The sequence below is a fragment of the Pristiophorus japonicus genome, unplaced genomic scaffold (assembly GCF_044704955.1).
Source record: "Pristiophorus japonicus isolate sPriJap1 unplaced genomic scaffold, sPriJap1.hap1 HAP1_SCAFFOLD_30, whole genome shotgun sequence".
Lineage (NCBI taxonomy): Eukaryota > Metazoa > Chordata > Chondrichthyes > Pristiophoridae > Pristiophorus > Pristiophorus japonicus.
This window is the reverse complement of record NW_027252779.1, coordinates 11143783-11168314: the sequence shown is the minus strand read 5'-3', so window position 1 is coordinate 11168314 and position 24532 is coordinate 11143783. Positions and strand designations below refer to the sequence as shown.

Sequence of the window (24532 nt, the reverse complement as noted above, 5' to 3'; positions counted from 1 at the left end):
GGCAATTTACAAGCTCTGAATTTCCCAGCAGTGAATTCATGGAGTGATTGATCTAACCGATATTCAACATCAGTATTGTTAAGTCTCAAACAGTTATAAACTCTCCAGTATATTTCACTGTGTCTTCAAGACGGTGAGATCGAGCCTGTTGTGCAAGCTTTGTTTCTTTATGAACACTTCAGCAGAACATTAAATCAACATGTGGAATTGAATTGCTGATTGACACTGTAAATTTGCCAACATTTAACTGCAGTGTGAGAACAATCACCGTTAAAATTAGGCTTCCATTACGTTCTTGCACGACATCACCCTAAGTAACCTAGTTGATCACAGCACAGATATCAGTTAATTCATTGCCAGTGCGAAAAAATACACATTTTGAACTTAGCAACGTGTACAAGACCATTGCCTGGATCGTGGGCACTGATAACGGAACATGAGCATTAAGATTTTCGGTATCATTATACTTTACATTGACACAACCTGAGCTCTGAGATGTGTTTGGGACCCATTGCCCCGAAACGAGGACAGAGTGGGTGGGGCAATTCCTTCCGGGGTCAGGTTTTCTTTCAAAAAGGTGTGAGAAAACTTTGCTTCGTTCACTGTCAGACCGAAATAGTTCAGTTGGGAAGGCGTTTGATTGAAGATACAGATGGTTCATGGCTCAATCCCGTGTTTCAGCAATTTTTGGTTATTTCGCGTTCCCTTCATTCTAAGGGTAGTGGCTGATTTTATATCGGGACAGTGGGCTGTTCAGCGGTTGCGTGATAATAATTTTCAACATGAATTGTTTTTAGATTAAGCTGTTACGTTCTGTTACGTTCTAGTTACACTCTGCGCAGTGTTGTAGATGAACAGTGAACAATGTTTAAGCGATGTGATGCGTTCAATGTTTATGCAGTAAATCTGTCATCCAGTGTGATTTGGAAACACAATCCCCGCAGAGTGAGCTTTCACGCAACGTTAACACAACTTGTGGCCGGGTAGCTCAGTTGGTTAGAGCGTGGTGCTAATAACGCCAAGGTCGCGGGTTCGATCCCCGTACGGGCCATTCCAGTGTTTTTCATAATTTTTATTCGGTTTTTAGTCACGTTGAAAATCAAATCTTTATAATGAAACAAATCCACACAGAATCCCAAGGGTTGGGAATTATTTGGAATAACAGTCATTGCTACTTGCCGACGGGGTGGAGAGGCACATCTTTCTGTTTATTTCTGTTTCTTGGTTTGCTGATAAACGATGAACCGGAGGCCTGTTCCCGTAAATGCTCAAAAGTAGGAACAGACAGCCAGAACGGTTCTGTCGCCTGGAGATGGGCAAAAGACTGCAGTTCAGGACAAAAACACTAAATGAAATGTTCACCCGGCACCGAGAGTGAAAAATCCCGAGAAAAGGACAGAATGAAATAGATTTCAGTGGATGCCTACCCGCACGTGATGCTGCGGATGCGCGGACATATCTTTGGTGTTCTCCACAAAAAATGCCATTTGCTACGAACAGTTTTACCTGGCGCGAAAGTGGTGAGACTTTGGAAGGAGCAAGCAGGAAAGACTATGTTGGTCTGCTTGTTGGCAAGCAAATGTGTAGCAGCTTGCCTGGTGGTTTAATGGTTAGGTTTCGGCGCTTTCACCGCTGCGGCCCGGGTTCGATTTCAGGGAACATTGTATTTTCGGCCGTTTGACCTGCAAGGCTGTTCCTGAACAAATTCACAGCTCACTGCACTCTTGCTGCCCCAACCATCAGCAGCGCATCATTCGTTGTAGTGATACAGCACACACTTCTGTGCCTTCCGTTTCAAAGTGAGCAGTAAATGAGGAGATCTCGCTCAACTGGTGCTGATTGACACCGTAAATGTTGCCAATCATGTCTAACTTTAGCCTTCCGTGTTCATTTTTGCGACAAATCACTCTAGCTTACCATCTGTCAATGCATTGCCAGTATGGAAATATTCAGCATTTTAAACTTAGCAACGTCTGCAAGACTGGAATCAGTGAATGCCTGGGCCATGGCCACTGATAACTTATCCCGAGCATTCATTTGGCCTGGGCCCCTCCTATATTGCACATTGGCTCACTGTGTGTCTATGTTTAGCGTTCACAGGCAATTTACAAGCTCTGAATTTCCCAGCAGTGAATTCATGGAGTGATTGATCTAACCGATATTCAACATCAGTATTGTTAAGTCTCTCCTTTATTCGCGACACTTATCTCTCTTCAGCATAGCACTGCTATGGACTGAACCTGTTAGAATTTCACCTTGCCTCGGGGTCAGTGCGGCTATGTGGGACTTCGGCCGGTCTCCCTTTCACAGCCCATCAGTGTCGAGAAAAGAACGGGATATTTTACTGACATTTTATGTTCTCAAACAGTTATAAACTCTCCAGTATATTTCCCTGTGTCTTCAAGACGGTGAGATCGAGCCTGTTGTGCAAGCTTTGTTTCTTTATGAACACTTCAGCAGAACATTAAATCAACATGTGGAATTGAATTGCTGATTGACACTGTAAATTTGCCAACATTTAACTGCAGTGTGAGAACAATCACCGTTATAATTAGGCTTCCATTACGTTCTTGCACGACATCACCCTAAGTAACCTAGTTGATCACAGCACAGATATCAGTTAATTCATTGCCAGTGCGAAAAAATACACATTTTGAACTTAGCAACGTGTACAAGACCATTGCCTGGATCGTGGGCACTGATAACGGAACATGAGCATTAAGATTTTCGGTATCATTATACTTTACATTGACACAACCTAAGCTCTGAGATGTGTTTGGGACCCATTGCCCCGAAACGAGGACAGAGTGGGTGGGGCAATTCCTTCCGGGGTCAGGTTTTCTTTCAAAAAGGTGTGAGAAAACTTTGCTTCGTTCACTGTCAGACCGAAATAGTTCAGTTGGGAAGGCGTTTGATTGAAGATACAGATGGTTCATGGCTCAATCCCGTGTTTCAGCAATTTTTGGTTATTTCGCGTTCCCTTCATTCTAAGGGTAGTGGCTGATTTTATATCGGGACAGTGGGCTGTTCAGCGGTTGCGTGATAATAATTTTCAACATGAATTGTTTTTAGATTAAGCTGTTACGTTCTGTTACGTTCTATTTACACTCTGCGCAGTGTTGTAGATGAACAGTGAACAATGTTTAAGCGATGTGATGCGTTCAATGTTTATGCAGTAAATCTGTCATCCAGTGTGAGTTGGAAACACAATCCCCGCAGAGTGAGCTTTCACGCAACGTTAACACAACTTGTGGCCGGTTAGCTCAGTTGGTTAGAGCGTGGTGCTAATAACGCCAAGGTCGCGGGTTCGATCCCCGTACGGGCCATTCCAGTGTTTTTCATAATTTTTATTCGGTTTTTAGTCACGTTGAAAATCAAATCTTTATAATGAAACAAATCCACACAGAATCCCAAGGGTTGGGAATTATTTGGAATAACAGTCATTGCTACTTGCCGACGGGGTGGAGAGGCACATCTTTCTGTTTATTTCTGTTTCTTGGTTTGCTGATAAACGATGAACCGGAGGCCTGTTCCCGTAAATGCTCAAAAGTAGGAACAGACAGCCAGAACGGTTCTGTCGCCTGGAGATGGGCAAAAGACTGCAGTTCAGGACAAAAACACTAAATGAAATGTTCACCCGGCACCGAGAGTGAAAAATCCCGAGAAAAGGACAGAATGAAATAGATTTCAGTGGATGCCTACCCGCACGTGATGCTGCGGATGCGCGGACATATCTTTGGTGTTCTCCACAAAAAATGCCATTTGCTACGAACAGTTTTACCTGGCGCGAAAGTGGTGAGACTTTGGAAGGAGCAAGCAGGAAAGACTATGTTGGTCTGCTTGTTGGCAAGCAAATGTGTAGCAGCTTCCCTGGTGGTTTAGTGGTTAGGTTTCGGCGCTTTCACCGCTGCGGCCTGGGTTCGATTTCCGGTCAGGGAACATTGTATTTTCGGCCGTTTGACCTGCAAGGCTGTTCCTGAACAAATTCACAGCTCACTGCACTCTTGCTGCCCCAACCATCAGCAGCGCATCATTCGTTGTAGTGATACAGCACACACTTCTGTGCCTTCCGTTTCAAAGTCAGCAGTTAATGAGGAGATCTCGCTCAACTAGTGCTGATTGACACCGTAAATGTTGCCAATCATGGCTAACTTTAGCCTTCCGTGTACATTTTTGCGGCACATCACTCTAGCTTACCATCTGTCAATGCATTGCCAGTGTGGAAATATTCAGCATTTTAAACTTAGCAACGTCTGCAAGACTGGAATCAGTGAATGCCTGGGCCATGGCCACTGATAACTTATCCCGAGCATTCATTTGGCCTGGGCCCCTCCTATATTGCACATTGGCTCACTGTGTGTCTATGTTTAGCGTTCACAGGCAATTTACAAGCTCTGAATTTCCCAGCAGTGAATTCATGGAGTGATTGATCTAACGGATATTCAACATCAGTATTGTTAAGTCTCTCCTTTATTCGCGACACTTATCTCTCTTCAGCATAGCACTGCTATGGACTGAACCTGTTAGAATTTCACCTTGCCTCGGGGTCAGTGCGGCTATGTGGGACTTCGGCCGGTCTCCCTTTCACAGCCCATCAGTGTCGAGAAAAGAATGGGATATTTTGCTGACATTTTATGTTCTCACAGTTATAAACTCTCCAGTATATTTCACTGTGTCTTCAAGACGGTGAGATCGAGCCTGTTGTGCAAGCTTTGTTTCTTTATGAACACTTCAGCAGAACATTAAATCAACATGTGGAATTGAATTGCTGATTGACACTGTAAATTTGCCAACATTTAACTGCAGTGTGAGAACAATCACCGTTATAATTAGGCTTCCATTACGTTCTTGCACGACATCACCCTAAGTAACCTAGTTGATCACAGCACAGATATCAGTTAATTCATTGCCAGTGCGAAAAAATACACATTTTGAAATTAGCAACGTGTACAAGACCATTGCCTGGATCGTGGGCACTGATAACGGAACATGAGCATTAAGATTTTCGGTATCATTATACTTTACATTGACACAACCTGAGCTCTGAGATGTGTTTGGGACCCATTGCCCCGAAGCGAGGACAGATTGGGTGGGGCAATTCCTTCCGGGGTCAGGTTTTCTTTCAAAAAGATGTGAGAAAACTTTGCTTCGTTCACTGTCAGACCGAAATAGTTCAGTTGGGAAGGCGTTTGATTGAAGATCCTGATGGTTCATGGCTCAATCCCGTGTTTCAGCAATTTTTGGTTATCTCGCGTTCCCTTCATTCTAAGGGTAGTGGCTGATTTTATATCGGGACAGTGGGCTGTTCAGCGGTTGCGTGATAATAATTTTCAACATGAATTGTTTTTAGATTAAGCGGTTACGTTCTGTTACGTTCTATTTACACTCTGCGCAGTGTTGTAGATGAACAGTGAACAATGTTTAAGCGATGTGATGCGTTCAATGTTTATGCAGTAAATCTGTCATCCAGTGTGAGTTGGAAAGTCAATCCCCGCAGAGTGAGCTTTCACGCAACGTTAACACAACTTGTGGCCGGTTAGCTCAGTTGGTTAGAGCGTGGTGCTAATAACGCCAAGGTCGTGGGTTCGATCCCCGTACGGGCCATTCCATTGTTTTTCATAATTTTTATTCGGTTTTTAGTCACGTTGAAAATCAAATCTTTATAATGAAACAAATCCACACAGAATCCCAAGGGTTGGGAATTATTTGGAATAACAGTCATTGCTACTTGCCGACGGGGTTGAGAGGCACATCTTTCTGTTTATTTCTGTTTCTTGGTTTGCTGATAAACGATGAACCGGAGGCCTGTTCCCGCAAATGCTCAAAAGTAGGAACAGACAGCCAAAACGGTTCTCTCGCCTGGAGATGGGCAAAAGACTGCAGTTCAGGACAAAAACACGAAATGAAATGTTCACCCGGCACCGAAAGTGAAAAATCCCGATAAAAGGACAGAATGAAATAGATTTCAGTGGATGCCTACCCGCACGTGATGCTGCGGATGCGCGGACATATCTTTGGTGTTCTCCACAAAAAATGCCATTTGCTACGAACAGTTTTACCTGGCGCGAAAGTGGTGAGACTTTGGAAGGAGCAAGCAGGAAAGACTGTGTTGGTCTGCTTGTTGGCAAGCAAATGTGTAGCAGCTTCCCTGGTGGTTTAGTGGTTAGGTTTAGGCGCTTTCACCGCTGCGGTCCGGGTTCGATTTCCGGTCAGGGAACATTGTATTTTCGGCCGTTTGACCTGCAAGGCTGTTCCTGAACAAATTCACAGCTCACTGCACTCTTGCTGCCCCAACCATCAGCAGCGCATCATTCGTTGCAGTGATACAGCACACACTTCTGTGCATTCCGTTTCAAAGTCAGCAGTAAATGAGGAGATCTCGCTCAACGAGTGCTGATTGACACCGTAAATGTTGCCAATCATGGCTAACTTTAGCCTTCCGTGTACATTTTTGCGGCACATCACTCTAGCTTACCATCTGTCAATGCATTGCCAGTGTGGAAATATTCAGCATTTTAAACTTAGCAACGTCTGCAAGACTGGAATCAGTGAATGCCTGGGCCATTGCCACTGATAACTTATCCCGAGCATTCATTTGGCCTGGGCCCCTCCTATATTGCACATTGGCTCACTGTGTGTCTATGTTTAGCGTTCACAGGCAATTTACAAGCTCTGAATTTCCCAGCAGTGAATTCATGGAGTGATTGATCTAACCGATATTGAACATCAGTATTGTTAAGTCTCTCCTTTATTCGCGACACTTATCTCTCTTCAGCATAGCACTGCTATGGACCGAACCTGTTAGAATTTCACCTTGCCTCGGGGTCAGTGCGGCTCTGTGGGACTTCGACCGGTCTCCCTTTCACAGCCCATCAGTGTCGAGAAAAGAACGGGATATTTTACTGACATTTTATGTTCTCAAACAGTTATAAACTCTCCAGTATATTTCACTGTGTCTTCAAGACGGTGAGATCGAGCCTGTTGTGCAAGCTTTGTTTCTTTATGAACACTTCAGCAGAACATTAAATCAACATGTGGAATTGAATTGCTGATTGACACTGTAAATTTGCCAACATTTAACTGCAGTGTCAGAACAATCACCGTTATAATTAGGCTTCCATTACGTTCTTGCACGACATCACCCTAAGTAACCTAGTTGATCACAGCACAGATATCAGTTAATTCATTGCCAGTGCGAAAAAATACACATTTTGAACTTAGCAACGTGTACAAGAACATTGCCTGGATCGTGGGCACTGATAACGGAACATGAGCATTAAGATTTTCGGTATCATTATACTTTACATTGACACAACCTGAGCTCTGAGATGTGTTTGGGACCCATTGCCCCGAAACGAGGACAGAGTGGGTGGGGCAATTCCTTCCGGGGTCAGGTTTTCTTTCAAAAAGGTGTGAGAAAACTTTGCTTCGTTCACTGTCAGACCGAAATAGTTCAGTTGGGAAGGCGTTTGACTGAAGATCCAGATGGTTCATGGCTCAATCCCGTGTTTCAGCAATTTTTGGTTATTTCGCGTTCCCTTCATTCTAAGGATAGTGGCTGATTTTATATCGGGACAGTGAGCTGTTCAGCGGTTGCGTGATAATAATTTTCAACATGAATTGTTTTTAGATTAAGCTGTTACGTTCTGTTACGTTCTATTTACACTCTGCGCAGTGTTGTGGATGAACAGTGAACAATGTTTAAGCGATGTGATACGTTCAATGTTTATGCAGTAAATCTGTCATCTAGTGTGAGTTGGAAACACAATCCCCGCAGAGTGAGGTTTCACGCAACGTTAACACAACTTGTGGGCAGTTAGCTCAGTTGGTTAGAGCGTGGTGCTAATAACGCCAAGGTCGCGGGTTCGATCCCCGTACGGGCCATTCCAGTGTTTTTCATAATTTTTATTCGGTTTTTAGTCACGTTGAAAATCAAATCTTTATAATGAAACAAATCCACACAGAATCCCAAGGGTTGGGAATTATTTGGAATAACAGTCATTGCTACTTGCCGACGGGGTTGAGAGGCACATCTTTCTGTTTATTTCTGTTTCTTGGTTTGCTGATAAACGATGAACCGGAGGCCTGTTCCCGCAAATGCTCAAAAGTAGGAACAGACAGCCAAAACGGTTCTCTCGCCTGGAGATGGGCAAAAGACTGCAGTTCAGGACAAAAACACGAAATGAAATGTTCACCCGGCACCGAAAGTGAAAAATCCCGATAAAAGGACAGAATGAAATAGATTTCAGTGGATGCCTACCCGCACGTGATGCTGCGGATGCGCGGACATATCTTTGGTGTTCTCCACAAAAAATGCCATTTGCTACGAACAGTTTTACCTGGCGCGAAAGTGGTGAGACTTTGGAAGGAGCAAGCAGGAAAGACTGTGTTGGTCTGCTTGTTGGCAAGCAAATGTGTAGCAGCTTCCCTGGTGGTTTAGTGGTTAGGTTTAGGCGCTTTCACCGCTGCGGTCCGGGTTCGATTTCCGGTCAGGGAACATTGTATTTTCGGCCGTTTGACCTGCAAGGCTGTTCCTGAACAAATTCACAGCTCACTGCACTCTTGCTGCCCCAACCATCAGCAGCGCATCATTCGTTGCAGTGATACAGCACACACTTCTGTGCATTCCGTTTCAAAGTCAGCCGTAAATGAGGAGATCTCGCTCAACTTGTGCTGATTGACACCGTAAATGTTGCCAATCATGGCTAACTTTAGCCTTCCGTGTACATTTTTGCGGCACATCACTCTAGCTTACCATCTGTCAATGCATTGCCAGTGTGGAATTATTCAGCATTTTAAACTTAGCAACGTCTGCAAGACTGGAATCAGTGAATGCCTGGGCCATGGCCACTGATAACTTATCCCGAGCATTCATTTGGCCTGGGCCCCTCCTATATTGCACATTGGCTCACAGTGTGTCTATGTTTAGCGTTCACAGGCAATTTACAAGCTCTGAATTTCCCAGCAGTGAATTCATGGAGTGATTGATCTAACCGATATTCAACATCAGTATTGTTAAGTCTCTCCTTTATTCGCGACACTTATCTCTCTTCAGCATAGCACTGCTATGGACTGAACCTGTTAGAATTTCACCTTGCCTCGGGGTCAGTGCGGCTATGTGGGACTTCGACCGGTCTCCCTTTCAGAGCCCATCAGTGTCGAGAAAAGAACGGGATATTTTACTGACATTTTATGTTCTCAAACAGTTATAAACTCTCCAGTATATTTCCCTGTGTCTTCAAGACGGTGAGATCGAGCCTGTTGTGCAAGCTTTGTTTCTTTATGAACACTTCAGCAGAACATTAAATCAACATGTGGAATTGAATTGCTGATTGACACTGTAAATTTGCCAACATTTAACTGCAGTGTGAGAACAATCACCGTTATAATTAGGCTTCCATTACGTTCTTGCACGACATCACCCTAAGTAACCTAGTTGATCACAGCACAGATATCAGTTAATTCATTGCCAGTGCGAAAAAATACACATTTTGAACTTAGCAACGTGTGCAAGACCATTGCCTGGATCGTGGGCACTGATAACGGAACATGAGCATTTAGATTTTCGTTATCATTATACTTTACATTGACACAACCTGAGCTCTGAGATGTGTTTGGGACCCATTGCCCCGAAACGAGGACAGAGTGGGAGGGGCAATTCCTTCCGGGGTCAGGTTTTCTTTCAAAAAGTTGTGAGAAAACTTTGCTTCGTTCACTGTCAGACCGAAATAGTTCAGTTGGGAAGGCGTTTGACTGAAGATCCAGATGGTTCATGGCTCAATCCCGTGTTTCAGCAATTTTTGGTTATTTCGCGTTCCCTTCATTCTAAGGGTAGTGGCTGATTTTATATCGGGACAGTGGGCTGTTCAGCGGTTGCGTGATAATAATTTTCAACATGAATTGTTTTTAGATTAAGCTGTTACGTTCTGTTACGTTCTATTTACACTCTGCGCAGTGTTGTAGATGAACAGTGAACAATGTTTAAGCGATGTGATACGTTCAATGTTTATGCAGTAAATCTGTCATCCAGTGTGAGTTGGAAACACAATCCCCGCAGAGTGAGCTTTCACGCAACGTTAACACAACTTGTGGCCGGTTAGCTCAGTTGGTTAGAGCGTGGTGCTAATAACGCCAAGGTCGCTGGTTCGATCCCCGTACGGGCCATTCCAGTGTTTTTCATAATTTTTATTCGGTTTTTAGTCACGTTGAAAATCAAATCTTTATAATGAAACAAATCCACACAGAATCCCAAGGGTTGGGAATTATTTGGAATAACAGTCATTGCTACTTGCCGACGGGGTTGAGAGGCACATCTTTCTGTTTATTTCTGTTTCTTGGTTTGCTGATAAACGATGAACCGGAGGCCTGTTCCCGTAAATGCTCAAAAGTAGGAACAGACAGCCAGAACGGTTCTGTCGCCTGGAGATGTGCAAAAGACTGCAGTTCAGGACAAAAACACTAAATGAAATGTTCACCCGGCACCGAGAGTGAAAAATCCCGAGAAAAGGACAGAATGAAATAGATTTCAGTGGATGCCTACCCGCACGTGATGCTGCGGATGCGCGGACATATCTTTGGTGTTCTCCAAAAAAATGCCATTTGCTACGAACAGTTTTACCTGGCGCGAAAGTGGTGAGACTTTGGAAGGAGCAAGCAGGAAAGACTGTGTTGGTCTGCTTGTTGGCAAGCAAATGTGTAGCAGCTTCCCTGGTGGTTTAGTGGTTAGGTTTCGGCGCTTTCACCGCTGCGGCCCGGGTTCGATTTACGGTCAGGGAACATTGTATTTTCGGCCGTTTGACCTTCAAGGCTGTTCCTGAACAAATTCACAGCTCACTGCACTCTTGCTGCCCCAACCATCAGCAGCGCATCATTCGTTGCAGCGACACAGCAAACGCTTCTGTGCCTTCCGTTTCAAAGTCAGCAGTAAATGAGGAGATCTCGCTCAACGAGTGCTGATTGACACCGTAAATGTTGCCAATCATGGCTAACTTTAGCCTTCCGTGTACATTTTTGCGGCACATCACTCTAGCTTACCATCTGTCAATGCATTGCCAGTGTGGAAATATTCAGCATTTTAAACTTAGCAACGTCTGCAAGACAAGAATCAGTGAATGCCTGGGCCATGGCCACTGATAACTTCTCCCGAGCATTCATTTGGCCTGGGCCCCTCCTATATTGCACAGTGGCTCACTGTGTGTCTATGTTTAGCGTTCACAGGCAATTTACAAGCTCTGAATTTCCCAGCAGTGAATTCATGGAGTGATTGATCTAACCGATATTCAACATCAGTATTGTTAAGTCTCTCCTTTATTCGCGACACTTATCTCTCTTCAGCATAGCACTGCTATGGACTGAACCTGTTAGAATTTCACCTTGCCTCGGGGTCAGTGCGGCTATGTGGGACTTCGACCGGTCTCCCTTTCAGAGCCCATCAGTGTCGAGAAAAGAACGGGATATTTTACTGACATTTTATGTTCTCAAACAGTTATAAACTCTCCAGTATATTTCCCTGTGTCTTCAAGACGGTGAGATCGAGCCTGTTGTGCAAGCTTTGTTTCTTTATGAACACTTCAGCAGAACATTAAATCAACATGTGGAATTGAATTGCTGATTGACACTGTAAATTTGCCAATATTTAACTGCAGTGTGAGAACAATCACCGTTATAATTAGGCTTCCATTACGTTCTTGCACGACATCACCCTAAGTAACCTAGTTGATCACAGCACAGATATCAGTTAATTCATTGCCAGTGCGAAAAAATACACATTTTGAACTTAGCAACGCGTACAAGACCATTGCCTGGATCGTGGGCACTGATAACGGAACATGAGCATTAAGATTTTCGTTATCATTATACTTTACATTGACACAACCTGAGCTCTGAGATGTGTTTGGGACCCATTGCCCCGAAACGAGGACAGAGTGGGTGGGGCAATTCCTTCCGGGGTCAGGTTTTCTTTCAAAAAGGTGTGAGAAAACTTTGCTTCGTTCACTGTCAGACCGAAATAGTTCAGTTGGGAAAAGTTTGACTGAAGATCCAGATTGTTCATGGCTCAATCCCGTGTTTCAGCAATTTTTGGTTATTTCGCGTTCCCTTCATTCTAAGGGTAGTGGCTGATTTTATATCGGGACAGTGGGCTGTTCAGCGGTTGCGTGATAATAATTTCCAACATGAATTTTTTTTAGATTAAGCTGTTACGTTCTGTTACGTTCTATTTACACTCTGCGCAGTGTTGTAGATGAACAGTGAACAATGTTTAAGCGATGTGATGCGTTCAATGTTTATGCAGTAAATCTGTCATCCAGTGTGAGTTGGAAACACAATCCCCGCAGAGTGAGCTTTCACGCAATGTTAACACAACTTGTGGCCGGTTAGCTCAGTTGGTTAGAGCGTGGTGCTAATAACGCCAAGGTCGCGGGTTCGATCCCCGTACGGGCCATTCCAGTGTTTTTCATAATTTTTATTCGGTTTTTAGTCACGTTGAAAATCAAATCTTTATAATGAAACAAATCCACACAGAATCCCAAGGGTTGGGAATTATTTGGAATAACAGTCATTGCTACTTGCCGACGGGGTTGAGAGGCACATCTTTCTGTTTATTTCTGTTTCTTGGTTTGCTGAAAAACGATGAACCGGAGGCCTGTTCCCGTAAATGCTCAAAAGTAGGAACAGACAGCCAGAACGGTTCTGTCGCCTGGAGATGTGCAAAAGACTGCAGTTCAGGACAAAAACACTAAATGAAATGTTCACCCGGCACCGAGAGTGAAAAATCCCGAGAAAAGGACAGAATGAAATAGATTTCAGTGGATGCCTACCCGCACGTGATGCTGCGGATGCGCGGACATATCTTTGGTGTTCTCCAAAAAAATGCCATTTGCTACGAACAGTTTTACCTGGCGCGAAAGTGGTGAGACTTTGGAAGGAGCAAACAGGAAAGACTGTGTTGGTCTGCTTGTTGGCAAGCAAATGTGTAGCAGCTTCCCTGGTGATTTAGTGGTTCGGTTTCGGCGATTTCACCGCTGCGGCCCGGGTTCGATTTCCGGTCAGGGAACATTGTATATTCGGCCGTTTGACCTGCAAGGCTGTTCCTGAACAAATTCACAGCTCACTGCATTCTTGCTGCCCCTAACATCAGCAGCGCATCATTCGTTGTAGCGATACAGCACACACTTCTGTGCCTTCCGTTTCAAAGTCAGCAGTAAATGAGGAGATCTCGCTCAACTAGTGCTGATTGACACCGTAAATGTTGCCAATCATGGCTAACTTTAGCCTTCCGTGTACATTTTTGCGGCACATCACTCTAGCTTACCATCTGTCAATGCATTGCCAGTGTGGAAATATTCAGCATTTTAAACTTAGCAACGTCTGCAAGAGTGGAATCAGTGAATGCCTGGGCCATGGCCACTGATAACTTCTCCCGAGCATTCATTTGGCCTGGGCCCCTCCTATATTGCACATTGGCTCACTGTGTGTCTATGTTTAGCGTTCACAGGCAATTTACAAGCTCTGAATTTCCCAGCAGTGAATTCATGGAGTGATTGATCTAACCGATATTCAACATCAGTATTGTTAAGTCTCTCCTTTATTCGCGACACTTATCTCTCTTCAGCATAGCACTGCTATGGACTGAACCTGTTAGAATTTCACCTTGCCTCGGGGTCAGTGCGGCTATGTGGGACTTCGACCGGTCTCCCTTTCAGAGCCCATCAGTGTCGAGAAAAGAACGGGATATTTTACTGACATTTTATGTTCTCAAACAGTTATAAACTCTCCAGTATATTTCCCTGTGTCTTCAAGACGGTGAGATCGAGCCTGTTGTGCAAGCTTTGTTTCTTTATGAACACTTCAGCAGAACATTAAATCAACATGTGGAATTGAATTGCTGATTGACACTGTAAATTTGCCAACATTTAACTGCAGTGTGAGAACAATCACCGTTATAATTAGGCTTCCATTACGTTCTTGCACGACATCACCCTAAGTAACCTAGTTGATCACAGCACAGATATCAGTTAATTCATTGCCAGTGCGAAAAAATACACATTTTGAACTTAGCAACGTGTACAAGACCATTGCCTGGATCGTGGGCACTGATAACGGAACATGAGCATTAAGATTTTCGTTATCATTATACTTTACATTGACACAACCTGAGCTCTGAGATGTGTTTGGGACCCATTGCCCCGAAACGAGGACAGAGTGGGTGGGGCAATTCCTTCCGGGGTCAGTTTTTCTTTCAAAAAGGTGTGAGAAAACTTTGCTTCGTTCACTGTCAGACCGAAATAGTTCAGTTGGGAAAAGTTTGACTGAAGATCCAGATTGTTCATGGCTCAATCCCGTGTTTCAGCAATTTTTGGTTATTTCGCGTCCCTTCATTCTAAGGGTAGTGGCTGATTTTATATCGGGACAGTGGGCTGTTCAGCGGTTGCGTGATAATAATTTTCAACATGAATTTTTTTTAGATTAAGCTGTTACGTTCTGTTACGTTCTATTTACACTCTGCGCAGTGTTGTAGATGAACAGTGAACAATGTTTAAGCGATGTGATGCGTTCAATGTTTATGCAGTAAATCTGTCATCCAGTGTGAGTTGGAAACACAATCCCCGCAGAGTGAGCTTTCACGCAACGTTAACACAACTTGTGGCGGGTTAGCTCAGTTGGTTAGAGCGTGGTGCTAATAACGCCAAGGTCGCGGGTTCGATCCCCGTACGGGCCATTCCAGTGTTTTTCATAATTTTTATTCGGTTTTTAGTCACGTTGAAAATCAAATCTTTACAATGAAACAAATCCACACAGAATCCCAAGGGTTGGGAATTATTTGGAATAACAGTCATTGCTACTTGCCGACGGGGTGGAGAGGCACATCTTTCTGTTTATTTCTGTTTCTTGGTTTGCTGATAAACGATGAACCGGAGGCCTGTTCCCGTAAATGCTCAAAAGTAGGAACAGACAGCCAGAACGGTTCTGTCGCCTGGAGATGTGCAAAAGACTGCAGTTCAGGACAAAAACACTAAATGAAATGTTCACCCGGCACCGAGAGTGAAAAATCCCGAGAAAAGGACAGAATGAAATAGATTTCAGTGGATGCCTACCCGCACGTGATGCTGCGGATGCGCGGACATATCTTTGGTGTTCTCCAAAAAAATGCCATTTGCTACGAACAGTTTTACCTGGCGCGAAAGTGGTGAGACTTTGGAAGGAGCAAGCAGGAAAGACTGTGTTGGTCTGCTTGTTGGCAAGCAAATATGTAGCAGCTTCCCTGGTGGTTTAGTGGTTAGGTTTCGGCGCTTTCAGCGCTGCGGCCCGGTTTCGATTTACGGTCAGGGAACATTGTATTTTCGGCCGTTTGACCTGCAAGGCTGTTCCTGAACAAATTCACAGCTCACTGCACTCTTGCTGCCCCAACCATCAGCAGCGCATCATTCGTTGTAGCGACACAGAACACACTTCTGTGCCTTCCGTTTCAAAGTCAGCAGTAAATGAGGAGATCTCGCTCAACTAGTGCTGATTGACACCGTAAATGTTGCCAATCATGGCTAACTTTAGCCTTCCGTGTACATTTTTGCGGCACATCACTCTAGCTTACCATCTGTCAATGCATTGCCAGTGTGGAAATATTCAGCATTTTAAACTTAGCAACGTCTGCAAGAGTGGAATCAGTGAATGCCTGGGCCATGGCCACTGATAACTTCTCCCGAGCATTCATTTGGCCTGGGCCCCTCCTATATTGCACATTGGCTCACTGTGTGTCTATGTTTAGCGTTCACAGGCAATTTACAAGCTCTGAATTTCCCAGCAGTGAATTCATGGAGTGATTGATCTAACCGATATTCAACATCAGTATTGTTAAGTCTCTCCTTTATTCGCGACACTTATCTCTCTTCAGCATAGCACTGCTATGGACTGAACCTGTTAGAATTTCACCTTGCCTCGGGGTCAGTGCGGCTATGTGGGACTTCGACCGGTCTCCCTTTCAGAGCCCATCAGTGTCGAGAAAAGAACGGGATATTTTACTGACATTTTATGTTCTCAAACAGTTATAAACTCTCCAGTATATTTCCCTGTGTCTTCAAGACGGTGAGATCGAGCCTGTTGTGCAAGCTTTGTTTCTTTATGAACACTTCAGCAGAACATTAAATCAACATGTGGAATTGAATTGCCGATTGACACTGTAAATTTGCCAACATTTAACTGCAGTGTGAGAACAATCACCGTTATAATTAGGCTTCCATTACGTTCTTGCACGACATCACCCTAAGTAACCTAGTTGATCACAGCACAGATATCAGTTAATTCATTGCCAGTGCGAAAAAATACACATTTTGAACTTAGCAACGTGTACAAGACCATTGCCTGGATCGTGGGCACTGATAACGGAACATGAGCATTAAGATTTTCGTTATCATTATACTTTACATTGACACAACCTGAGCTCTGAGATGTGTTTGGGACCCATTGCCCCGAAACGAGGACAGAGTGGGTGGGGCAATTCCTTCCGGGGTCAGTTTTTCTTTCAAAAAGGTGTGAGAAAACTTTGCTTCGTTCACTGTCAGACCGAAATAGTTCAGTTGGGAAAAGTTTGACTGAAGATCCAGATTGTTCATGGCTCAATCCCGTGTTTCAGCAATTTTTGGTTATTTCGCGTTCCCTTCATTCTAAGGGTAGTGGCTGATTTTATATCGGGACAGTGGGCTGTTCAGCGGTTGCGTGATAATAATTTTCAACATGAATTTTTTTTAGATTAAGCTGTTACGTTCTGTTACGTTCTATTTACACTCTGCGCAGTGTTGTAGATGAACAGTGAACAATGTTTAAGCGATGTGATGCGTTCAATGTTTATGCAGTAAATCTGTCATCCAGTGTGAGTTGGAAACACAATCCCCGCAGAGTGAGCTTTCACGCAACGTTAACACAACTTGTGGCGGGTTAGCTCAGTTGGTTAGAGCGTGGTGCTAATAACGCCAAGGTCGCGGGTTCGATCCCCGTACGGGCCATTCCAGTGTTTTTCATAATTTTTATTCGGTTTTTAGTCACGTTGAAAATCAAATCTTTACAATGAAACAAATCCACACAGAATCCCAAGGGTTGGGAATTATTTGGAATAACAGTCATTGCTACTTGCCGACGGGGTGGAGAGGCACATCTTTCTGTTTATTTCTGTTTCTTGGTTTGCTGATAAACGATGAACCGGAGGCCTGTTCCCGTAAATGCTCAAAAGTAGGAACAGACAGCCAGAACGGTTCTGTCGCCTGGAGATGGGCAAAAGACAGCAGTTCAGGACAAAAACACTAAATGAAATGTTCACCCGGCACCGAGAGTGAAAAATCCCGAGAAAAGGACAGAATGAAATAGATTTCAGTGGATGCCTACCCGCACGTGATGCTGCGGATGCGCGGACATAGCTTTGGTGTTCTCCACAAAAAATGCCATTTGCTACGAACAGTTTCACCTGGCGCGAAAGTGGTGAGACTTTGGAAGGAGCAAGCAGGAAAGACTGTGTTGGTCTGCTTGTTGTCAAGCAAATGTGTAGCAGCTTCCCTGGTGGTTTAGTGGTTAGGTTTCGGCGCTTTCACCGCTGCGGCCCGGGTTCGATTCCCGGTCAGGGAACATTGTATTTTCGGCCGTTTGACCTGCAAGGCTGTTCCTGAACAAATTCACAGCTCACTGCACTCTTGCTGCCCCAACCATCAGCAGCGCATCATTCGTTGTAGTGATACAGCACACACTTCTGTGCCTTCCGTTTCAAAGTCAGCAGTAAATGAGGAGATCTCGCTCTCGCTCAACTGGTGCTGATTGACACCGTAAATGTTGCCAATCATGGCTAACTTTAGCCTTCCGTGTACATTTTTGCGGCACATCACTCTAGCTTACCATCTGTCAATGCATTGCCAGTGTGGAAATATTCAGCATTTTAAACTTAGCAACGTCTGCAAGACTGGAATCAGTGAATGCCTGGGCCATGGCCACTGATAACTTATCCCGAGCATTCATTTGGCCTGGGCCCCTCCTATATTGCACATTGGCTCACTGTGTGTCTATGTTTAGCGTTCACAGGCAATTTACAAGCTCTGAATTTCCCAGCAGTGAATTCATGGAGTGATTGATCTAACCGATATTCAACATCAGTATTGTTAAGTCTCAAACAGTTATAAACTCTCCAGTATATTTCACTGTGTCTTCAAGACGGTGAGATCGAGCCTGTTGTGCAAGCTTTGTGTCTTTATGAACACTTCAGCAGAACATTAAATCAACATGTGGAATTGAATTGCTGATTGACACTGTAAATTTGCCAACATTTAACTGCAGTGTGACAACAATCACCGTTATAATTAGGCTTCCATTACGTTCTTGCACGACATCACCCGAAGTAACCTAGTTGATCACAGCACAGATATCAGTTAATTCATTGCCAGTGCGAAAAAATACACATTTTGAACTTAGCAACGTGTACAAGACCATTGCCTGGATCGTGGGCACTGATAACGGAACATGAGCATTAAGATTTTCGGTATCATTATACTTTACATTGACACAACCTGAGCTCTGAGATGTGTTTTGGACCCATTGCCCCAAAACGAGGACAGAGTGAGTGGGGCAATTCCTTCCGGGGTCAGGTTTTCTTTCAAAAAGGTGTGAGAAAACTTTGCTTCGTTCACTGTCAGACCGAAATAGTTCAGTTGGGAAGGCGTTTGACTGAAGATCCAGATGGTTCATGGCTCAATCCCGTGTTTCAGCAATTTTTGGTTATTTCGCGTTCCCTTCATTCTAAGGGTAGTGGCTGATTTTATATCGGGACAGTGGGCTGTTCAGCGGTTGCGTGATAATAATTTTCAACATGAATTGTTTTTAGATTAAGCTGTTACGTTCTGTTACGTTCTATTTACACTCTGCGCAGTGTTGTAGATGAACAGTGAACAATGTTTAAGCGATGTGATGCGTTCAATGTTTATGCAGAAATCTGTCATCCAGTGTGAGTTGGAAACACAATCCCCGCAGAGTGAGCTTTCACGCAACGTTAACACAACTTGTGGCGGGTTAGCTCAGTTGGTTAGAGCGTGGTGCTAATAACGCCAAGGTCGCGGGTTCGATCCCCGTACGGGCCATTCCAGTGTTTTTCATAATTTTTATTCGGTTTTTAGTCACGTTGAAAATCAAATCTTTATAATGAAACAAATCCACACAGAATCACAAGGGTTGGGAATTATTTGGAATAACAGTCATTGCTACTTGCCGACGGGGTGGAGAGGCACATCTTTCTGTTTATTTCTGTTTCTTGGTTTGCTGATAAACGATGAACCGGAGGCCTGTTCCCGTAAATGCTCAAAAGTAGGAACAGACAGCCAGAACGGTTCTGTCGCCTGGAGATGGGCAAAAGACTGCAGTTCAGGACAAAAACACTAAATGAAATGTTCACCCGGCACCGAGAGTGAAAAATCCCGAGAAAAGGACAGAATGAAATAGATTTCAGTGGATGCCTACCCGCACGTGATGCTGCGGATGCGCGGACATATCTTTGGTGTTCTCCACAAAAAATGCCATTTGCTCCGAACAGTTTTACCTGGCGCGAAAGTGGTGAGACTTTGGAAGGAGCAAGCAGGAAAGACTGTGTTGGTCTGCTTGTTGGCAAGCAAATGTGTAGCAGCTTCCCTGGTGGTTTAGTGGTTAGGTTTAGGCGCTTTCACCGCTGTGGCCCGGGTTCGATTCCCGGTCAGGGAACATTGTATTTTCGGCAGTTTGACCTGCAAGGCTGTTCCTGAACAAATTCACAGCTCACTGCACTCTTGCTGCCCCAACCATCAGCAGCGCATCATTCGTTGTAGTGATACAGCACACACTTCTGTGCCTTCCGTTTCAAAGTCAGCAGTAAATGAGGAGATCTCGCTCTCGCTCAACTGGTGCTGATTGACACCGTAAATGTTGCCAATCATGGCTAACTTTAGCCTTCCGTGTACATTTTTGCGGCACATCACTCTAGCTTACCATCTGTCAATGCATTGCCAGTGTGGAAATATTCAGCATTTTAAACTTAGCAACGTCTGCAAGACTGGAATCAGTGAATGCCTGGGCCATGGCCACTGATAATTTATCCCGAGCATTCATTTGGCCTGGGCCCCTCCTATATTGCACATTGGCTCACTGTGTGTCTATGTTTAGCGTTCACAGGCAATTTACAAGCTCTGAATTTCCCAGCAGTGAATTCATGGAGTGATTGATCTAACCGATATTCAACATCAGTATTGTTAAGTCTCAAACAGTTATAAACTCTCCAGTATATTTCACTGTGTCTTCAAGACGGTGAGATCGAGCCTGTTGTGCAAGCTTTGTTTCTTTATGAACACTTCAGCAGAACATTAAATCAACATGTGGAATTGAATTGCTGATTGACACTGTAAATTTGCCAACATTTAACTGCAGTGTGACAACAATCACCGTTATAATTAGGCTTCCATTACGTTCTTGCACGACATCACCCTAAGTAACCTAGTTGATCACAGCACAGATATCAGTTAATTCATTGCCAGTGCGAAAAAATACACATTTTGAACTTAGCAACGTGTACAAGACCATTGCCTGGATCGTGGGCACTGATAACGGAACATGAGCATTAAGATTTTCGGTATCATTATACTTTACATTGACACAACCTGAGCTCTGAGATGTGCTTTGGACCCATTGCCCCGAAACGAGGACAGAGTGGGTGGGGCAATTCCTTCCGGGGTCAGGTTTTCTTTCCAAAAGGTGTGAGAAAACTTTGCTTCGTTCACTGTCAGACCGAAATAGTTCAGTTGGGAAGGCGTTTGACTGAAGATCCAGAAGGTTCATGGCTCAATCCCGTGTTTCAGCAATTTTTGGTTATTTCGCGTTCCCTTCATTCTAAGGGTAGTGGCTGATTTTATAGCGGGACAGTGGGCTGTTCAGCGGTTGCGTGATAATAATTTTCAACATGAATTGTTTTTAGATTAAGCTGTTACGTTCTGTTACGTTCTATTTAGACTCTGCGCAGTGTTGTAGATGAACAGTGAACAATGTTTAAGCGATGTGATGCGTTCAATGTTTATGCAGTAAATCTGTCATCCAGTGTGAGTTGGAAACACAATCCCCGCAGAGTGAGCTTTCACGCAACGTTAACACAACTTGTGGCCGGTTAGCTCAGTTGGTTAGAGCGTGGTGCTAATAACGCCAAGGTCGCGGGTTCGATCCCCGTACGGGCCATTCCAGTGTTTTTCATAATTTTTATTCGGTTTTTAGTCACGTTGAAAATCAAATCTTTATAATGAAACAAATCCACACAGAATCACAAGGGTTGGGAATTATTTGGAATAACAGTCATTGCTACTTGCCGACGGGGTGGAGAGGCACATCTTTCTGTTTATTTCTGTTTCTTGGTTTGCTGATAAACGATGAACCGGAGGCCTGTTCCCGTAAATGCTCAAATGTAGGAACAGACAGCCAGAACGGTTCTGTCGCCTGGAGATGGGCAAAAGACTGCAGTTCAGGACAAAAACACTAAATGAAATGTTCACCCGGCACCGAGAGTGAAAAATCCCGAGAAAAGGACAGAATGAAATAGATTTCAGTGGATGCCTACCCGCACGTGATGCTGCGGATGCGCGGACATATCTTTGGTGTTCTCCACAAAAAATGCCATTTGCTACGAACAGTTTTACCTGGCGCGAAAGTGGTGAGACTTTGGAAGGAGCAAGCAGGAAAGACTGTGTTGGTCTGCTTGTTGGCAAGCAAATGTGTAGCAGCTTCCCTGGTGGTTTAGTGGTTAGGTTTCGGCGCTTTCACCGCTGCGGCCCGGGTTCGATTCCCGGTCAGGGAACATTGTATTTTCGGCCGTTTGACCTGCAAGGCTGTTCCTGAACAAATTCACAGCTCACTGCACTCTTGCTGCCCCAACCATCAGCAGCGCATCATTCGTTGTAGTGATACAGCACACACTTCTGTGCCTTCCGTTTCAAAGTCAGCAGTAAATGAGGAGATCTCGCTCTCGCTCAACTGGTGCTGATTGACACCGTAAATGTTGCCAATCATGGCTAACTTTAGCCTTCCGTGTACATTTTTGCGGCACATCACTCTAGCTTACCATCTGTCAATGCATTGCCAGTGTGGAAATATTCATCATTTTAAACTTAGCAACGTCTGCAAGACTGGAATCAGTGAATGCCTGGGCCATGGCCACTGATAATTTATCCCGAGCATTCATTTGGCCTGGGCCCCTCCTATATTGCACATTGGCTCACTGTGTGTCTATGTTTAGCGTTCACAGGCAATTTACAAGCTCTGAATTTCCCAGCAGTGAATTCATGGAGTGATTGATCTAACCGATATTCAACATCAGTATTGTTAAGTCTCAAACAGTTATAAACTCTCCAGTATATTTCACTGTGTCTTCAAGACGGTGAGATCGAGCCTGTTGTGCAAGCTTTGTTTCTTTATGAACACTTCAGCAGAACATTAAATCAACATGTGGAATTGAATTGCTGATTGACACTGTAAATTTGCCAACATTTAACTGCAGTGTGACAACAATCACCGTTATAATTAGGCTTCCATTACGTTCTTGCACGACATCACCCTAAGTAACCTAGTTGATCACAGCACAGATATCAGTTAATTCATTGCCAGTGCGAAAAAATACACATTTTGAACTTAGCAACGTGTACAAGACCATTGCCTGGATCGTGGGCACTGATAACGGAACATGAGCATTAAGATTTTCGGTATCATTATACTTTACATTGACACAACCTGAGCTCTGAGATGTGCTTTGGACCCATTGCCCCGAAACGAGGACAGAGTGGGTGGGGCAATTCCTTCCGGGGTCAGGTTTTCTTTCCAAAAGGTGTGAGAAAACTTTGCTTCGTTCACTGTCAGACCGAAATAGTTCAGTTGGGAAGGCGTTTGACTGAAGATCCAGAAGGTTCATGGCTCAATCCCGTGTTTCAGCAATTTTTGGTTATTTCGCGTTCCCTTCATTCTAAGGGTAGTGGCTGATTTTATAGCGGGACAGTGGGCTGTTCAGCGGTTGCGTGATAATAATTTTCAACATGAATTGTTTTTAGATTAAGCTGTTACGTTCTGTTACGTTCTATTTAGACTCTGCGCAGTGTTGTAGATGAACAGTGAACAATGTTTAAGCGATGTGATGCGTTCAATGTTTATGCAGTAAATCTGTCATCCAGTGTGAGTTGGAAACACAATCCCCGCAGAGTGAGCTTTCACGCAACGTTAACACAACTTGTGGCCGGTTAGCTCAGTTGGTTAGAGCGTGGTGCTAATAACGCCAAGGTCGCGGGTTCGATCCCCGTACGGGCCATTCCAGTGTTTTTCATAATTTTTATTCGGTTTTTAGTCACGTTGAAAATCAAATCTTTATAATGAAACAAATCCACACAGAATCACAAGGGTTGGGAATTATTTGGAATAACAGTCATTGCTACTTGCCGACGGGGTGGAGAGGCACATCTTTCTGTTTATTTCTGTTTCTTGGTTTGCTGATAAACGATGAACCGGAGGCCTGTTCCCGTAAATGCTCAAATGTAGGAACAGACAGCCAGAACGGTTCTGTCGCCTGGAGATGGGCAAAAGACTGCAGTTCAGGACAAAAACACTAAATGAAATGTTCACCCGGCACCGAGAGTGAAAAATCCCGAGAAAAGGACAGAATGAAATAGATTTCAGTGGATGCCTACCCGCACGTGATGCTGCGGATGCGCGGACATATCTTTGGTGTTCTCCACAAAAAATGCCATTTGCTACGAACAGTTTTACCTGGCGCGAAAGTGGTGAGACTTTGGAAGGAGCAAGCAGGAAAGACTGTGTTGGTCTGCTTGTTGGCAAGCAAATGTGTAGCAGCTTCCCTGGTGGTTTAGTGGTTAGGTTTCGGCGCTTTCACCGCTGCGGCCCGGGTTCGATTCCCGGTCAGGGAACATTGTATTTTCGGCCGTTTGACCTGCAAGGCTGTTCCTGAACAAATTCACAGCTCACTGCACTCTTGCTGCCCCAACCATCAGCAGCGCATCATTCGTTGTAGTGATACAGCACACACTTCTGTGCCTTCCGTTTCAAAGTCAGCAGTAAATGAGGAGATCTCGCTCTCGCTCAACTGGTGCTGATTGACACCGTAAATGTTGCCAATCATGGCTAACTTTAGCCTTCCGTGTACATTTTTGCGGCACATCACTCTAGCTTACCATCTGTCAATGCATTGCCAGTGTGGAAATATTCAGCATTTTAAACTTAGCAACGTCTGCAAGACTGGAATCAGTGAATGCCTGGGCCATGGCCACTGATAATTTATCCCGAGCATTCATTTGGCCTGGGCCCCTCCTATATTGCACATTGGCTCACTGTGTGTCTATGTTTAGCGTTCACAGGCAATTTACAAGCTCTGAATTTCCCAGCAGTGAATTCATGGAGTGATTGATCTAACCGATATTCAACATCAGTATTGTTAAGTCTCAAACAGTTATAAACTCTCCAGTATATTTCACTGTGTCTTCAAGACGGTGAGATCGAGCCT

The 24532-nt window shown here is 44.3% G+C and overlaps 14 non-coding genes across 14 annotated transcripts; all 14 read left to right on the top strand.

The window, feature by feature from the left end:
• Positions 1-977: 977 nt before the first annotated feature.
• Positions 978-1051, top strand: trnai-aau (transfer RNA isoleucine (anticodon AAU)). The gene has a single exon. It is a non-coding gene; the product is annotated as a tRNA-Ile (tRNA).
• Positions 1052-3252: 2201 nt separating this feature from the next.
• trnai-aau (transfer RNA isoleucine (anticodon AAU)) lies at positions 3253-3326 on the top strand. Its single transcript has one exon. It is a non-coding gene; the product is annotated as a tRNA-Ile (tRNA).
• A 2204-nt stretch (positions 3327-5530) lies between these two features.
• On the top strand, positions 5531-5604 carry trnai-aau (transfer RNA isoleucine (anticodon AAU)). Its single transcript has one exon. It is a non-coding gene; the product is annotated as a tRNA-Ile (tRNA).
• Positions 5605-7810: 2206 nt separating this feature from the next.
• trnai-aau (transfer RNA isoleucine (anticodon AAU)) lies at positions 7811-7884 on the top strand. The gene has a single exon. It is a non-coding gene; the product is annotated as a tRNA-Ile (tRNA).
• Positions 7885-10090: 2206 nt separating this feature from the next.
• trnai-aau (transfer RNA isoleucine (anticodon AAU)) lies at positions 10091-10164 on the top strand. The gene has a single exon. It is a non-coding gene; the product is annotated as a tRNA-Ile (tRNA).
• A 2204-nt stretch (positions 10165-12368) lies between these two features.
• On the top strand, positions 12369-12442 carry trnai-aau (transfer RNA isoleucine (anticodon AAU)). Its single transcript has one exon. It is a non-coding gene; the product is annotated as a tRNA-Ile (tRNA).
• A 2203-nt stretch (positions 12443-14645) lies between these two features.
• On the top strand, positions 14646-14719 carry trnai-aau (transfer RNA isoleucine (anticodon AAU)). Its single transcript has one exon. It is a non-coding gene; the product is annotated as a tRNA-Ile (tRNA).
• A 2204-nt stretch (positions 14720-16923) lies between these two features.
• On the top strand, positions 16924-16997 carry trnai-aau (transfer RNA isoleucine (anticodon AAU)). Its single transcript has one exon. It is a non-coding gene; the product is annotated as a tRNA-Ile (tRNA).
• Positions 16998-17538: 541 nt separating this feature from the next.
• Positions 17539-17610, top strand: trnae-uuc (transfer RNA glutamic acid (anticodon UUC)). Its single transcript has one exon. It is a non-coding gene; the product is annotated as a tRNA-Glu (tRNA).
• A 1422-nt stretch (positions 17611-19032) lies between these two features.
• trnai-aau (transfer RNA isoleucine (anticodon AAU)) lies at positions 19033-19106 on the top strand. Its single transcript has one exon. It is a non-coding gene; the product is annotated as a tRNA-Ile (tRNA).
• Positions 19107-21142: 2036 nt separating this feature from the next.
• trnai-aau (transfer RNA isoleucine (anticodon AAU)) lies at positions 21143-21216 on the top strand. Its single transcript has one exon. It is a non-coding gene; the product is annotated as a tRNA-Ile (tRNA).
• Positions 21217-21757: 541 nt separating this feature from the next.
• On the top strand, positions 21758-21829 carry trnae-uuc (transfer RNA glutamic acid (anticodon UUC)). The gene has a single exon. It is a non-coding gene; the product is annotated as a tRNA-Glu (tRNA).
• A 1423-nt stretch (positions 21830-23252) lies between these two features.
• On the top strand, positions 23253-23326 carry trnai-aau (transfer RNA isoleucine (anticodon AAU)). The gene has a single exon. It is a non-coding gene; the product is annotated as a tRNA-Ile (tRNA).
• Positions 23327-23867: 541 nt separating this feature from the next.
• Positions 23868-23939, top strand: trnae-uuc (transfer RNA glutamic acid (anticodon UUC)). Its single transcript has one exon. It is a non-coding gene; the product is annotated as a tRNA-Glu (tRNA).
• Positions 23940-24532: the final 593 nt, after the last annotated feature.